Source organism: Carassius carassius, chromosome 22 (assembly GCF_963082965.1).
Source record: "Carassius carassius chromosome 22, fCarCar2.1, whole genome shotgun sequence".
NCBI lineage: Eukaryota > Metazoa > Chordata > Actinopteri > Cypriniformes > Cyprinidae > Carassius > Carassius carassius.
In genome coordinates, this window is record NC_081776.1 from 21,098,939 (window position 1) to 21,113,661 (window position 14,723).

The window sequence follows — 14,723 nt, forward strand, 5'->3', positions numbered from 1 at the left end:
AATTAAACAAAAAATTTGAAACTGACTTCATTTAGTGTTCAGATTTTTGTACTAGACATTTATGCAAATTAGCACATATTTCATTAAATAATGCCTCATTTGCATATTTAAACATAACATTTTTGAAAACTTGTAATACAAAAAATGTTTGCAATAATCAATGTATTCAATCAACTCCGTACATAAGGTGATAACTATTAGTTATTTTTTTTGCCCTATTCACCTGCAGTGTCTCGCCTTAAGAGACCATTCAAAGGATGGCGCACACATCTATCGCTGTATGTTTGTTTAACATTTAAACTTGCTGACGTTAGTGTACTGAAGGTTGGCGACTTTCACCTATAAAACAGAAACTTGCTGATTTACTAGATAAAACCAACACACCATTTCATATGCATAGATTATTTTACCTGATATGAAGTGTGCACTGCAAACACGAGCATTATTTATGATCATCTCCGTCAAGCCTGTACGTCGTATTGCATTCAACCACAACTGTCTTCTTGATTTCTGTGAAGGAATGTCTGCCGGGATCCGGTAAAATTTTAGTTTTGAAACAAAAGTTCTGTTCCTTCTATTCTGGCAGCCAAAAACCCAACAAGAAGACATTTTAAAGTCAAAACCTCAAACTTTTATGAGCTCTGCCTTATGTTTTGCTTCCAGCTAGAGCGGTGACGTCACAGTGACGTAGAAGATTAAGGGGTTTATACATTTAAGTGACATTTGCGATTACTAAGAAAAACACTAACAGAGTATGTTATCTTTGAGACTATTGAACGATAAACAATATAATGGGCCTAATGCATGGCATTCACATCAGAAAAATATGAAAGTGAAAGTGAAGTGACATTCAGCCAAGTATGGTGACCCATACTCAGAATTTGTGCTCTGCATTTAACCCATCCGAAATGCACACACACAGAGCAGTGAACACACACACACACACACTGTGAGCACACACCCAGAGCAGTGGGCAGCCATTTATGCTGCGGCGCCCGGGGAGCAGTTGGGGGTTCGATGCCTTGCTCAAGGGCACCTAAGTCGTGGTATTGAAGGTGGAGAGAGAACTGTACATGCACTCCCCCCACCCACAATTCCTGCCGGCCCGGGACTCGAACTCACAACCTTTCAATTGGGAGTCCGACTCTCTAACCATTAGGCCACAACTTCCCCATGAATTATGCAAAGTCTCTAAAGGACAGACATTAACAAATTAGCAGCATCACACATCAGATGAGCTTCTAACTTTAGCTTCTGTGATACAATATAAATATACACACGGACATATTTATCTTCTGCAGGTTACATGTCCTTTAGCCATTTACAAATTAACTATTTTTGAAAGGTATAGCGATTTTCTTACCTGATTTTGCCCATTTGTTTGCAGGACCTCGCAGATCACATCTGACCCATGTGCTTACATTCCATTCTAAAAATAAAACATTAACAGCTAAATATAAAATAATTCGGCACCAGCCCAGCAGTTTTAATGAGCAGCATTGCAATTGCCTGATTGGGTGAAAACCGTAGCTGTGGGAATCAGTGGGCGTGGCTCATTATATTATTAGCAAAACGCCGTGAATGACACGCGCTCTGTACAACCAAAACAGCGTTTTTTACGCCGTCATATGGCAACATGAACGGCGTAAAAAACGGCGTTTTTCATGGACACCAAAACGCCGTCAAATACGGTGTCATTGACGCATTTTCGCACGTTTTTTACTGAGTTTGTAATCACAACAGTGTATTTTGCGTCGCAAATACTGCAAATGCTCTCTTTTTTCTTTCTTTTTTTTGTTTAGAACTTATTTAATTTAGTTATTTAAATAATGTATATTACATTTTATTTTATTTTAGCCTTTAAAAAGTTTTAGCTAACAATACCAGCACTGCCATGCAATTGTATTATGTCACCCACATGCACTTCTCTCTGCTGTTTAAAAAAAATCTTTTTTTAATATTTTATTTATTTAAGTGACTACAAAAAAGTAGTAAAGAGAAATGATAAACGGTTTGATTTTATAATTATTTGTCTGTTGTTGTTGTTATTTCGTTTTGTTTGAGAAACGGAAAAATGAAATTAAGCTAGGTTTTTTTCGTGGGTAAAAACAAATAAACTTAGACTATGCATTAATAATTATTTTACATGCGTGGGCAGCTTCAGGTCCATTTTAGTCTGATTATGATATATTATTGACTATAGATTGGTATCTTTACCTGAATCGTGTCCCACTTTACCATAATGTGAGCAAGATAATGCTGCTGTCGCCGCGGTCCTGACATAAAAGAGCATCTGCACTCTGCTGAAATTATAAGAATACACTATTTTAAATGTATTGTAATATTTTTCACAATACCGACTCTGGGCTAGAAATGTTTCTTTATTTGAGTGACTCAAGTTTGATTTAACGACAAATCTAAATACAAACAAAAAGAAATAAAGATAAATGATAATTTGATTGTAGTATTATCATTATTATTATTATTATTATTATTATTTCGTTCTGTCTGAAGAATGGAAAAACGAAAATTAAGCTATATATCAGACTAAAATGGGACTAATGCTGCACACGCATGTGAAAGAAATAAAGCATAGGCCTAGTCTAAATACTATTCACAAATGTGAAGTGGGCTAATTATTTAGTATTTGTGACATTCCATTCAAGTCCAAAGTTAAATAGGCCTATTTTAGACAAGATCAGGAAATACGATTAAAACTTAACTTTGAACCTCTTATGCTGTCCAACGTAAATTGAGCTCTTGGTTACATCGTAATTTGGTAACAGATGGGTTGGGTTATATCGGGTTATTTGTCCCGCAGTGGATCTGGGCTGGATTTCCCGAATACTGAATACCCATTGGGCTTGCCCACAAAAAGAAAAAAAAGCCTTGTATGTATGTATGTATGTATATGTGTATTTATATTTATATATTTACACACCCAGCCCACACTGTATACACGCTGTCCCCACCGTCCCCACACCCAGCCCACACTTGTATGCACAATCTCCCCACTGTGCCCACACCCAGCCCACACTGAACCTACGCCCTCCCCACTGTCCCCACACCCAGCCCACACTTGTATGCACAAACTCTCTGCCGTCCCCACACCCAGCCCACACCGAATGCTTCCCAACTGCATTCCTCAAGTCCAACGCTGCTGCTGGGAAGTTGGTTATCACAGCATCTGCCAAATAATAATAATAAAAAAAAAGCTTTTTTTATATTTTTTACTTTAATTACACTAAGGAATTTTCATTTTAGTACAAACTATATATAAAAGTAAAATATTACGGTTCATATTTTTGTGTTTAACAGATGAAATGGAAGTGTTTAAATACACCTACCCAGCCCCTGCACCAAGGAACACAAGAACTACAGATGTTGAGGAATGTTGGCTTTATTCGCTTATGTATACCTTTAGTATTTTATATAAAATGGATGTTCTTATGGAACATTAAAAAAAAAAAAGGGACAGTTCCAGTAAAGATTTTCTGGTGATGCACAACAATATCACAATGTGGGAACTTTAAACTTATTTTCAAGTTCGAAATGTGACCTTGCTATTTGTGATGTTACTTTAAAATGCCACACCATCTTAAAGGGTTAGTTCACCCAAAAATCTAATTTGTCATTACTCACCCTCATGATTTCCAAAACCTTTAAGATCTTAGTTAGACCTCAAAACAAAAATTAAAATATTTTAGATTCAATTCGGGAGTAATTCGAAACAAATATCATTAAGAATCGAAGCTTCTTGAATCACGGTTCTGAGATGGTCCTTCACTAGATTGAAAAAGTCTGTTTTTGTGCACAAAAAGTATTTGTTGCTTTATGAAAGTCATTACATTTGCGAAGTATGGTAACCCATACTCCGAATTGGTGGTCTGCATTTGTCCTATCCAAGTGCACAGACACTTACATTGTATTCATTAATTTAGCAGATGCTTTTATTTTACATACAGCAGTGAGAAGTGAAAACACCATGAACACACACACACACACACAGAGCAGCTATATATATATCCAGCGCCTGAGAAGCAACTGGGGGTTCAGTGCCTAGCTTGCAGTCACTTCAGCCATGGATCTTAAAGGTGACTCCTGCGAGCTTGATTCTGCTGCCGGTACCTGAAGAATGGTTTCATTTGCTGGCCCAGCTGTTCTGCCAAAGATCTCTTCTATTGCAGTGATCCACTGTCCTTTTTGTTCCAGGCAGCCCCGATCAAAAATGTGCATGGGTGTCTGGTGTTGTTCCGTTCTCAGCCCATGGTTATTCCACTGTCGAGTAAAGGCTGAGAAACGCCTATTGATCCTCAGCACATAGACAAGGTGAAGAGCCCAGAGATGCATTTCATTATCTAGGTCCAAGATACCTTCAGCCTCCAGGAAGTGGAAGAGATTATAATAAACAGTCAATCCCCGCCACGTCACCCCAGAGCCTCTCAATTTTTGGTTGTGAACGCTCCTGCCTCTTATTACCTGCCTCTCTGTGAGCCCCTGAAAAGGTTCATTAATCACACAGACATCACGGTTTACTCCTCCATGATCTGTTCGGACCCTAGAAGGCACTCAAAGTCAAGTCACCTTTATTTATATAGTGCTGTAAACAAAAAAAAAACAAAAAAAGATTGTGTCAAAGCAACTGAACAACATTCATTAGGAAAGCAGTGTCAATAATGCAAAATGATAGCTAAAGGCAGTTCTTCATTGAATTCAGTGATGTCATCTCTGTTCGGTTAAATAGTGTCTGTGCATTTATTTGCAATCAAGTCAACGATATCGCTGTAGATGAAGTGACCCCAACTAAGCAAGCCAGAGGCGACAGCGGCAAGGAACCGAAACTCCATCGGTGACAGAATGGAGAAAAAAAAACCTTGGGAGAAACCAGGCTCAGTTGGGGGATCAGTTCTCCTCTGACCAGACGAAACCAGTAGTTCAATTCCAGGCTGCAGCAAAGTCAGATTGTGCAGAAGAATCATCTGTTTCCTGTGGTCTTGTCCTGGTGCTCCTCTGAGACAAGGTCTTTACAGGGGATCTGTATCTGGGGCTCTAGTTGTCCTGGTCTCCACTGACTCCATACCTGGCCACAGCATTCAAAAAGCTATTCATTACTGTGCTGCTGCGGTTGTTGTTGTTCGAGGCACAAAGAAAAACTGTAAGACGACTGTAGCCATCTATACAACCGTGAATGACAATTCTCCATCTAAAACATGAGAAAAATAAATAAATGACATTAAAAGACAAGCGGCAAGTTATTGAATTGCCTTACTTTCAAAAAGTTCACAGTATTTTTTTTTTTTTGGATACCATGAAAGCTACCTGCATTTTTTAATTCATTCTTGTGTTCAAAGAAAAACTCATACAGATGTTAAATAAGTTAAGAATGAGTACATGTGACTAATTTCATTTCAGTCAACCATCCCTTTAACATCTGATTGTCTTTTGCTGCAAAACCAGCCAAAATCAAAGCATGAGTTTTTCCAGAAACTCTTTAGTTTACACCATACTCACAAAACACTGCCACTACAATACTTTTCTTTAGCCTTAGAAAGGGCAGAATTATGAAGTTGATGTTTCTTTTTGCCAGGGACAAACTATGACAGGTTCATCATACACAAATCTTGTTTAGTTAATCTCTTTGAATGGATAAAAACTATGGGTGTGCAATATTACATAAATATTTTCTGGGGTTTTATCTTTAATGATAATTAGATGAAATCTTACGGAGAGTGTTATTGTGCTGGTACCTTGACTTTTTTCCATATTTGTCTTTAATCAAATTCAATTAGACACAATAGTGTTGTTACCAAGTGAAATAAAGTAAAGAAGAAAAAAAAAAGTTTGCAATGCAGAGGAAACGGATATCTACCTTATCAATTTGTGGTTGCCATCTAGGTGCCACAGGGAGTTTGGACCAGTAACACTGTACAGCCTTCCGTGTGGTCTTTGTGACATGGCCCGTTGTGGCGCTGCCCTTGGGTTAATTCGAACCAAGCTCCTCCGTACTCTTGTCTTTGTACACAAATTCCATCTGCCCGTAACTGCACCCTGACAGCCTCCGATCCCAGCTTGTCATTTCCATCCACAACGTTGGTAATCACATCGAGGTCAACATCAGTTATTTCAGAATACATCAGAGAGGGATTTAAATTGAACCTCCTGGAACAAACACGCATACAAAAGTATTATTGCTTCTCAAAAATAATTTTAAACCATTAACTAAGTGCACTTTATGCATTACAAGTAATAAAAAGCTAATTTTAAAACCAAATCTTACTTCGCATCGTTTGAAGTTTAAAGTGATGAGACTATCTCATCAGAATGGCTAATGTAATAAATTGCACTCACTATCTTTTTTTAATCTTCTCTAAAAGTTAAGATAAATTAATATGGGCTCATTAATACTTAGAACTTGCTAGACAGACAGTTTGAAAGCTATAGCTAGAGGGTTTAGACAGAAAAGACATTCCAGAAGAGTTTAGAAATGATAGATGGATAGTTTAGAAAATAGTTTTCTACAATAACTATTTGGATAGTTTAATAATAGATAGAAGTGATAGATGGATATTTTAGAAAAGTGGCCAATTAAGAAATACAGATGATGGTTTAGAAAAGATTATCTGTTTATCTAAACAGATAAACAGACAGTTTAGCAAATAGATAAATTGACATTAGAAATTATAGATGGATAGTTAGAATGTAGTATAGAAGACAGAGAGAGATTTTAGAAAAGACAAAAAAGGTAGACACTAGAAAGCCAGAATTTTACAGTTCAAGATATTACAGATACAGTTTAGAAATGACTTACCTTGTTGTCCATGCTGCCTATGGTCTTGTACCTCTGCTATAGATTCATTGAGATCATCAAGTAACTTGTCTGCTTCTGGTGAAGTGATCAGCCTCCTCACCCATGCAATGCTTCTTTGCATTGTTTCTAGCCTTTAAAAAAAGAAGAAGCCACTTTTATGTACTGAATTTTCAGGATGCAAAAAGGTTCATCAATATAATAATTTAGAACAGAATAAGAACATTCAACTTAATGGGCTAAAGAAAGCACACAAATCTAAGGTTCAGAAACAAGGGTGTGTAAACTCAGTCCTAGAAAGTGACTATCCAGCAGAGTTTAGCTCAACTTGCAATAAACCTTCCTGGAAGTTTCCCGGATGCTGTTGAGGGCTTGATTATCTAAATCAGGTGTGTTTAATTGGGGTTAGAGCAAAAAGGTCGCAGGACAGCGCCCATGTTTTACATAACCTGAAACAAAGCAATCTTACCTCACTAAAGTTGACTGTAATACACCAGAATCTTCTGTCAGCTGTCGAGTACAATTGTTCAGCTTCTGTTAACAACGCAAAATAAAATTTCTCCTGGTCACCTTGATGTCAATCAACCGAATGCTTCGAACTCGGAGATAAACTAGTCTGGTCTTAGTCATGTCATCATTGATTGGACGAGAACAGTTCAAACTTATTGGTTACAGAAATCAGTGGGCGCGGCTCATTATACTATTAGCAAAACGGCGTAAATAACGCGCGCTTTTGTGCAATCAGAAAGGCGTTTTTTACGGCGTCCTGTGGCAGGCCAAACGGCGCAAAAAGCAGCGCTTTTTACAAACACTAAAACGCCGTTAAATACGGCGTTTTTTACGGTTAACCGCGTTTTTAACGGCGTTTGCCATCAGGACGGCGTATTTGACGGCGCTGATACCGTTTTAAACGGCGTAAAAAACGGCGTTTTGAATGTAAACGCGATTCATCTATAGCGTAATTCTTACCCTTTTGGCTTGCCATAGTCCGACACGACTGTCGCGTGGTGTCGCGACGCCTCCCCACATTTGTACGTTGATGGGCTTTCCTCTGTTTGCCGCTATGGGCGTGGTTTTGACCAAGCGGGAAATGTTGCTTATTTAAAGCATTTGTTCGAGGAAGTGATGTGTTTTGTGGATTTCAGCCATGAATCGAATAAGAGAATGATCATTGTAGCTGCTCTGCTCTACCTCCGGAGGAAGAAGCCACGTCGTCGGCACTGGGTTCACCCTATCCGGAGTGAAGTTGTCCGGCGCGAGTGTGGGGAGTACCACCGCCTTGTGTTGGAGCTCCTCCATTTTGTACTCTGGAACTAAAGTTTCCGCGCATTTTTGAAGTAGGATGTGACCTGCGAAGAGACTTCCCTCCGTCTCCATATGCTCTACTTCTATTGGATAGACGCGCCGCGTTTGACGGACTTCATTTGCATAAAGATGGGCATCGGCCAGCTTTTTGACGCGCAGCACTTTTTCAAATGAAGCGCCGCTTTCCCGGAATGCTTTGCGGGTGCGACAAAGTCGCGTGACGTCACCCATAGGAATATAGTGGAGCGCGGCGTGACAGAAGTGTCGCACGGACAAGTGGATCAGCGCCGATAGGCGGAGGCTCAGAGCGGCTCACGAAAGCTCTGTTAAATCGGTTTCTCTGAGAAAACATAAACACTCTAAGGTATTAATAGACATAAAACTAGAAAACGAAAGTTACAAAAATTAAATAGAATACAAATTTAGGCGCAGGATTATCAATTGTACAGCAGCGCCGCGCATGGGACCGTTTGAGTCATTTAAAATCTAACTGAAAACAGTCAAGATTATGGAAGGCCAAGAGGGTCAAATACACGTGAATTTTAACGCGTCAACAACACGTTAAATACGTGTATTTCACGCGTAAACAACACGTATTTAACGCGTTAAATATATGGAAGGCCAAAAGGGCCAAAACGTGTGAAACTGTCATGTTAACACGTATTTACGTGTTAAGACGCAATTTACGCATTAACACGTCATTTACGCGTTAACACGTAATTACGCGTTAACACGTAATTTGCGTATTAACACGTAAATTGCATGTTAACACGTACCTTCATTTTTGGGACATTGCACCGCCTACTGGTTTGGTGCTGCTCTTGCTCAAACAGAGAGAACCAACATTAGCTTGTAAATAGCATTTTTAAATTGGCCTATTTAGACAGTTAAATAACTGTTCAAAGCCCTAAAAGTCATGACTATTTTCACAATCACAATAGAAATTGTGTAATATATTTACACATTTTTCCAAACAGTATTTACATGTACACTTATACTGTAGCATATTTCTAAAGAATATGTTTATAATTCAACCACTTTGAATTATTTGTTAGAGAGAATCTGAGAATTTGAGAAGAATCTGAGATTTGAGATGCATTGTTTTGAAGTGTTTTTCGAAGATATACAAAGTTATATAATAAAACACACATACACACATGCTTAATAATAATAATAATAATATAAAACAAAAGTGACTTAAATTTTTAATCATTGAAATGAGACAGAACTTCAGCTTATGTCATTTTACAATGCATATTAAAATTTGAAATCATGAATATGTGACCAAAAGTAATAATATATTAATTAATATTAATATATTATTAATAGGCTTCTACACAGAACAAGATAATTTTAGTTATAGTTTTTCAGAATATAGGCTACAACTAGGCCTACATATAATAATTACAGCATATTTTAAATGGGCCTATTTAGACAGTTAGACAGTTCAAGCCATGAAAGCCATGACCATTTTCACGATCACCCCAAAGAATTAAATAGCCAATACATACATGCAGCAAATATTTACTTTTGTATATACCAATTTCTGAACTTAATTGAACACTTATATACATCTGCTGCCTAGAATTTTTTCTACATCACAAGATATATATACTTAATAATTATGCATTTAGCAGACGCTTTTATCCGAAATGACTTACAGTACATTTTTTACCTAACATGTGCTCCCTGGGAATATATAAATATATATAAAATATGTATGAAAAGATGTTTGGAAATTTATAGAACTTGCCACTTTAACACTAGAACTACCGGAATTGTGCCCGGAGTGGGCATCTGATCATTCATGTAGACTGTACCAAATGTCATTTTTGTTATGTCATATATTAAGCTATTGAGGTTTTGTCTTTAGACCCATACAATGATATTCTTGTAATAGGCTATGATATATTGTGGCCGGTGGTTATAGTCCTTGTCTTATGTTTCTTTCTGTTTCTCTTGTTTACTCTGGAGTCGCTCGTGCAGCTCTCTTTCTCATAGCTTGACTGCGGCAATGAGGAGAAGAAACGAGAGACAGACAGACTGTGGTCTACACAGAGAAGCAGCATCTTTAAGTTATGATTTTTGTGTTTGTGTTACAGACTGTGTTATGTTTGTTTTGTTATGCTTTACGAATTATTTTCCTCATAGCCTAGTTGTTGTTGGCTATCCCAACCAAGCTTATTCAATGTCATTAGATTTTGTTTAGGAAGAGCGGGGCACAACCGAACACATTTTGGTTTTGGCTTGATTAATTTTCTTTTTTTACACAAGCAACATACAAACCTCTGCAACAAATGAATACTTAAAGTTTTTTCTAGGACCTAACCATTAGCGTAGCCTACAGTTGCACGGAAAGTGACAGAAGTGCAAATGTTACAACTTACCCCATTTGCGGGTTACTTGTAACACTTGTGTGTAACACACATAATTCAGTAATATTTTGTCTGTATAGTTTGATATTGTTTGTGCATAGATAGATATCTATACATCCATCCCTCATCCAATCATCCTTATGGATCAATATATTGTAGGTGCTGCACAATTTTGCAATAAATAAAATAATCAAATATTGCAATTGTAATTGAATTATTTTGTGTAAAACTATTATTAATATTACATATTACCTTCCCCTTTTAAATAATTTGGAAGAGCTATAGACTGCCACTGAATATTTAAATATTACATTAATATTTTTTTCAATACAGTTTGACTTTTGGACTTAATAACGAGAGTTAGAATCTGAAACAATTCAGCCACTACATGAATCAAAATCCATTCAATGAATCCAGCACTCACTTTCTAAAAACCTAAAACACAAAATCACATTTTCTAACCACATTCACTGAACCTTTTGTAAAAATCAAACAATTGCCTCAAAACTATTTTTAATCAAGCAATTCTTTCAGATCATACACACACTCTGAACTGACTTGTATTAGGGCCTATTTATTAGGCTATATTTGAAATAAGTGTGAACACTTTTGAGTCGTTGTGTGTTGAACCATTGTAACGGTGTTGTAGTGGTGTTTAACTTTCACCCACCTGTGTTTAGCATTTTGAAAGCGCATCACAGTGTGAAATAGAGTTTTGAAAAAGAGTGCATGAGATTGGCAAACAGTTTCATAACTAAACCTGTTTGATGTTTAACGTTTTTGTTAAGCACAATTCACACCCATCGATAATTAGAGAGAGAGAGACGCGCGTGCGATTTTTTTTTTTAATGGTTTGCAAGATTTAGCCTTAATAAACTTCCGTATTGTTATTTTAAATCAATTGTATATGATAGAAAATTAGACTATTAGTCAAAATAAACTTATATTGTTAAAATGGTTATTGAGCCGCAGTTCAATTATATCCATGATGATATACGTGAACATTCCAGACTCTAGCTTTAAAAGATTTGACAAAATTAATCAAGGACTTTTTATGGGAAGGAGTTGGACCGGATCAAGAAAGAACAGAAACTGGCCTCACCATTTCATCCCATTAGCATTCTTTCACAATGCTCTGGAGCTAAATGGGACTCAAATCCAGTGACAATTCATTAAAGACATGTTTGGAACAAAATTCATAAAGTGTGTAGGACTTCGCATTATAAGCAGTCATATGCATCATTCTGGAATAACCATGAAATTTGTATAATTCAGGAGAAGACAGTCTTGACAGCCTTGAGTCAAAAGGTTCTCTGCAAACTGGGTTTTCATCTTCATCTTTATCCACTAGCTTTCTCAACCAGGAGCCAAACAGTGAAAACCAGGAGATGATGGTAATTAGTGTCAGCTGGTCTTCATTTGCACCCAGGAGAGAGAGAGAGAGAGAAATAAATTTTTTTGCACACAATAATAATTATGCCCTGGGACGTAATAATAGGTAAAGCAGTGGTGTTTTGGAAACAATTACAGCATATAATATAGGGATAACTGTAATTGGTGATCTGTATGAGAAACTGAATTTTTATGTCATACTCTGAATTAGTGAATAATAATAATAATAATAATAATAATAATAATAATAATAATGGGGGCCAAGGAAACTTTTGGAAGTATCTGCAGATTAGACATTGTGCCAACAACCAAAGTTAATGCAAGTCATAACCCGGTTATGCCTATCTTAAGTTACCACATGAAGCTCAGACTGTTTATGTATTACAAATAAATGCTTAGTGTAACTGCAGATACATGTAATTACCTGAAAACAATTTGGCAGAAGGATTTGGGGATTCATTTACATGATAATGACTGGCGGTGCATCGTATCGAACACGGGAGGCTATTATGAGGTGTATCTTGTGCAAGTTCTGCTACTCACTAAGCAAACTGAGAGGAGAACTAACGTGTATACGCTTGCCAGCCGTCTGGCCAAAATCCCATAGTATTCAGGCGTCAGACATAAGATATGAGACGTCACGGTCACGTGTCGGAGCTGCGCTCAAACTGCGCGGCGGCGGCGTAGCAAAGAAAGGATTTTTTTTACTTTGCGTCTAGATAACGTACGCGTTGATAAGCGTCTGGATAAGCGTGTGGATAACGTACGTGTGGATAAGCGTCTGGATAACGTACGCATGGATGACGTACGTGTGAATAAGTACATTAATAATAATTTGGCTTTGTCCTATTTTGCCCTAAGGAAGGCTTTAAGGTAATAATCATGATAACAGCACCCAAAGTACACATCTGTCTCCTCAGTGGAATAGTCTGGGTGCAGGATATGCAGGTGCATATGAGCCCGGGCAGTTTTGGTACATAGCTGGGGGAAAACTTCTAATTAAAACAAGGGAACGAATAGAGCCCTGCATGGGCCCGGCCTTTGCCCGAGTCGACTGGATACTGTAACTTTTTTCCTCTCTCTCTTCCCTATTACACAGCTATTAAAATAGTTCACTTTTGATTTTTAATAGAAAAGTTGTCATTTCTATTTGTTTCTTTATTAAGTTCATTTTGAAATATGTTTAGAAAATTTTGCGTTTGGTAAATTCAAGTTTTTGATTTTTAAAGGAACGAGCAAGCTGCAGCTCGTTCAGACAGTAAGTTCAGCATTATGTTTGATCAATTTAGCCTTCTCAAACCAACAAGACTTGCCTAAAATAAACCGACATAATAGGCCTACACTTCATGCATTTCACAGTATTAATTTAAACATTTAACTTAGGTAAATGAGCACTGTAAGGCGCATATCCAATCGTTTGTGCGGAGAGTGAGCGCTTTGCAGGACATGGAGGAGCCAGCTTGATTTTTTTTTAATGACAGTAAAAACTTAAAAATGCGCCGTCATTTTTGCTCATAAAGGTAAGAGTAGGCCTATGCATCATTTCGAACTCCAAAGGGTCTACTTGTATATATGTGCACTCACAATATCAACAAAACCTCATGTTTTTGTAAAATAAGGAAAACAAACAGGATGCGATTTCTGTCTTCTTGGTCTTTAGCAGGAGCGCTTCACCGACATGATAAATATATCTATAGAATGCTTTTTGCGTTTTAAATTACTATTTTAAAACTTAATAATTCAAATCGAAAACAAAAACTCTTTCATCATGTAATTCTAAAGATGCATTTCTCTCTAAAGGCATACAATAAGGAGATGGCAAGTCAGGTTCGTCAAATTCATTTATGCAACATTGACTCAGATGACATTATTTTATTAATAAATAATACAAATATATCGCCACTAGTTTTACTTTTCTTTTTTTTTTTGTGCCGCTGTGCCATAATTGTGTTTTCATTCAGTAGCCTATGGCAGCATTTTGTGCCACGTTCAAAAATAACTAAATAAATAAGATTAACGTCATAATTTAAAAATAAAGTCAAGCTTACCATAATAAAATTATGTTATATTGTGAAGTAAAAAAAAAGTCTGTGGCATCCATCATTCTTTTAACTTTTTTTTTAACTAACTCTGATCGATTCATGAGACATTCGTTTGTATTAAACTGTTCTGGGCCGGGTTTCCCGTTAACGATTGATCTTATCGCTTAAGAGCGTTTTCTACGAGTAATTTTACGATCGTTCGTTATTGTTTCACAGATTGTTTCTTAGAATGGCTCGTAACAGTAGTACACGATTGCGTATTGATGTTAACCTAATGCTGCGTTCCAGACAGACAACTTGGATATAATAATTATAATTCATTATAATACAGTACAATATTATATTATATTATAGCTTATTATACTTTACATAATCATATATAATGTACTTTATATACAGTATAGAGAGAGAGAGAGACGTTATTGGTATAAGTCGTTGACATACCCCCCCCCCAGTCCTTGAAGCATTTCCTACATTATTTCTTTTATTCGTTTTTTATTATTATTTTCAGTCATTTAATTTAGATGTGTATTTCTATTTTTTCCTCCCCCTTTTAATTAATTCATTTATAAATGTATAAAAAAATTAAGAAAACGAGTCATAAAGTGTACAATAAAGCACAATCAAATCAATTTGCACTGGCTTCCAGTAGCTGCTCGCATAAAATTCAAGGCATTGATGTTTGCCTACAAAACTACCACTGCTCTGCACCCCTTTAGCTAAAGGTGTTACTTCAGACTTATGTGCCCTCTAGAAGCTTGCGTTCTTCAAGTGAACGTCACTTGATTGTTCATCCCAAAGAAG